We start from the raw sequence: 3,465 nt of genomic DNA on the forward strand, positions 1-3,465 counted from the left end.
CCGCTTGGGCTACTTGTGGCAAGAGTGTCCGAGGCTCCCAGTGCCTCCGTGAGAGCGGCAGGACTGGAGACGGAGGAAGGCCTTTGGACAGGTGCAAGGTAAGAATGATGCATGGTCCCCAGTTGTGGTGAGTACAGAAACATTTCTTCCAAGCATCTCTAGCTTTTGAAATAGTTTGACATTCCGGTTTGAATTGCGTGAGCCTGGAAAGCCAGTAGTCTAAATGTTCAGATGTCTGCTATCCAATAGTAGACATGAACTCAAGTCTCTCATAGAAACATCAGGCTTTTTCCTTAAGCCAAGTGCTGGGAGGGGAATTTCTTCTGCAAAACTACTGTGCTTCTGCTGCTTGTTCCATTTTAGAAAGTTTCCTCCCTTGGCCCTGCCTTGATTGAATAGTCCTTTTTTTTCTAACTAGAAGCTCCAGGTTTTCTTCTTACAAGTTGTCTTTGTTTTCTTTGTCCACAGACAGGAGTCCCTGCTCTCCCAGAGCCATGTCGATCATCAGAACCTGCTTGTGGCTGAGAATGCAGATGGCCACGAAAGGCCTAGGAGTAAAAACTGGAGCAAGGACGTGTGCAAGAAGATTTTCCCAGAGGAAAGCATCCTAGGAGCAGCAAGTGTCCTGGAGGTGCCAGTTGCCAGTATATGACTCCTAGGATGCTGTGGCGCTGCCAAAGGCAAAGAGGCTCAGAGAGCTGCCAGACACGATCCTCGAGCAGGAAAGGCAGATGTTGGGAGCACCAGGGAATTCCCTGCCGTCAGCAGTGGAGGAGCAGGATGAGGAAGATGTCCACGCTTGGGCTACTTGTGGCAAGAGTGTCCAAGGCTCCCAGTGCCTCCGTGGGAGCTGCAGGAGTGGTGACGGAGGACAACCATTGGGCAGGACTGGCTGCTCCCTCAGAGCCGTGGCTCTCAGCAGAACCGTCTCATTGCTGAGGATGCACCTGTCCAGGAAGAGCATTGCAGAGGAGTAGGAGTCCAGCTCATTGCAGTAAGGGAATGGCTGAGGGATGTTTCCCAGGAGTAACTTTGCTGGAGGTGCCAGTTCCAGTCCGTGGCTCGCAGGATGCTGCAGCACTGCCATAGGAGAAGGGGTTTTGCATGGTGCTAGAGAAGGTCCTCGAGCAGCAAAGGCAGGTGTTTGCAGCTCCAGGGAATACCCTGACGTCAGCAGTGGAGTAGCAGGATGAGGAAGATGTCCACGCTTGGGCTACTTGTGGCAAGAGCCTCCATCCCTGCCCTTGCCTGGGTGAGAGTTGCCGGAGCGCAGATGGAGGCAGGCCTTTGGACAGGTGCAAGGTAAGAATGATGGATGGTCGGCAGTCGTGGTGTAAACAGAAACATTTCTTGCAATCATCCCTTCTGTTAGAATAGTTTCACTTTCCGGTTTGAATAGCGTGAGCCTGGAAAGCCAATAGCCTAAATGTTCAGATGTCTGGTACCCAGTAGTAGACATGAACTCAAGTCTCTCATAGAAACATGAGGTTTTTTCCTTAAGCCAAGTGCTGGGAAGGGAATTTCTTCTGCAAAACTACTGTGCTTCTGCTGCTTGTTCCATTTTAGATAGTTTCCTCCCTTGGCCCTGCCTTGTTTGAATAGTCCTTTCTCTTCTAACTAGAAGCTCCAGGTTTTCTTCTTACAAGTTGTCTTTGTTTTCTTTGTCCACAGACAGGAGTCCCTGCTCTCCCAGAGCCATGTCGATCATCAGAACCTGCTTGTGGCTGAGAATGCAGATGGCCACGAAAAGCCTAGAAGTAAAAACTGGAGCAATGTCGTGTCCAAGAAGATTTTCCCAGAGAAAAGCATCCTAGGAGCGGCAAGTGTCATGTAGCTGCCAGTTTCCAGTATATGACTCTCAGGATGCTGTGGCGCTGCCAAAGGCGAAGAGGATCAGAGAGCTGCCAGACACGATCCTCCAGCAGGAAAGGCAGATTTTAGGAGCTCCAGGGAATTCCCTGACGTCAGCAGTGGAGGAGCAGGATGAGGAAGATGTCCACGCTTGGGCTACTTGTGGCAAGAGTGTCCAAGGCTCCCAGTGCCTCCGTGAGAGCTGCAGGAGTGGAGTCAGAGGAAGGCCTTTGGGCAGGACTGGCTCCTCCCTCAGAGCCATGGCTCTCAGCAGAACCGTCTCATTGCTGAGGATGCACCTGTCCAGGAAGAGCCTTGCAAAGGAGTAGGAGTCCAGCTCATTGCAGTAAGGGAATGGCTGAATGATGTTTCCCAGGAGCAACTATGCTGAAGGTGCCAGTTCCAGTCCATGGCTCGCAGGATGCTGCAGCACTGCCATAGGAGAAGGGGTTTGGCATGGTGCTAGAGAAGGTCCTCGAGCCGCAAAGGCAGGTGTTTGCAGCTCCAGGGAATACCCTGACGTCAGCAGTGGAGTAGCAGGATGAGGAAGATGTCCATGCTTGGGCTACTTGTGGCAAGAGCCTCTATCCCTGCCCTTGCCTGGGTGAGAGTTGCCAGAGCGCAGACGGAGGAAGGCCTTTGGACAGGTGCAAGGTAAGAATGATGCATGGTCGGCAGTCGTGGTGTAAACAGAAACATTTCTTGCAATCATCCTTACTGTTAGAGTAGTTTCACTTTCCGGTTTGAATAGCGTGAGCCTGGAAAGCCAATAGTCTAAATGTTCAGATGTCTGGTACCCAATAGTAGACATGAACTCATGTCTCTCACAGAAACATCAGGCGTTTTCCTTAAGCCAAGTGCTGGGAGGGGAATTTCTTCTGCAATACTGCTGTGCTTCTGCTGCTTGTTCCATTTTAGAAAGTTTCCTCCCTTGGCTCTGCCTTGATTGAATAGTCCTTTCTCTTCTAACTAGAAGCTCCAGGTTTTCTTCTTACAAGTTGTCTTTGTTTTCTTTGTCCACAGACAGGAGTCCCTGCTCTCCCAGAGCCATGTCGATCATCAGAAGCTGCTTGTGGCCGTGGATGCAGATGGCCACGAAAGGCCTAGAAGTAAAATCTGCAGCAAGGTTGTGTGCAAGAAGATTTTCCCAGAGAAAAGCATCCTAGGAGCAGCAAGTGTCCTGGAGCTGCCAGTTGCCAGTATAGGACTCCTAGGATGCTGTTGCGCTTCCAAAATGTAAGAGGCTCAGAGAGCTGCCAGACACGATCCTCGAGCAGGAAAGGCACATGTTGGGAGCTCCAGGGAATTCCCTGACGTCAGCAGTGGAGGAGCAGGATGAGGAAGATGTCCACGCTTGGGCTACTTGTGGCAAGCGTGTCCAAGGCTCCCAGTGCCTCCGTGGGAGCTGCAGGAGTGGAGACGGAGGAAGGCCTTTGGGCAGGACTGGCTGCTCCCTCAGAGCCGCGGCTCTCAGCAGAACCGTCTCATTGCTGAGGATGCACCTATCCAGGAAGAGCCTTGCAAAGGAGTAGGAGTCCAGCTCATTGCAGTAAGGGAATGGCTGAAGGATGTTTCCCAGGAGCAACTATGCTGAAGGTGCCAGTTCCAGTCCAT

This window comes from Aphelocoma coerulescens, unplaced genomic scaffold (genome assembly GCF_041296385.1).
Source record: "Aphelocoma coerulescens isolate FSJ_1873_10779 unplaced genomic scaffold, UR_Acoe_1.0 HiC_scaffold_99, whole genome shotgun sequence".
In the NCBI taxonomy this organism is placed as follows: domain Eukaryota; kingdom Metazoa; phylum Chordata; class Aves; order Passeriformes; family Corvidae; genus Aphelocoma; species Aphelocoma coerulescens.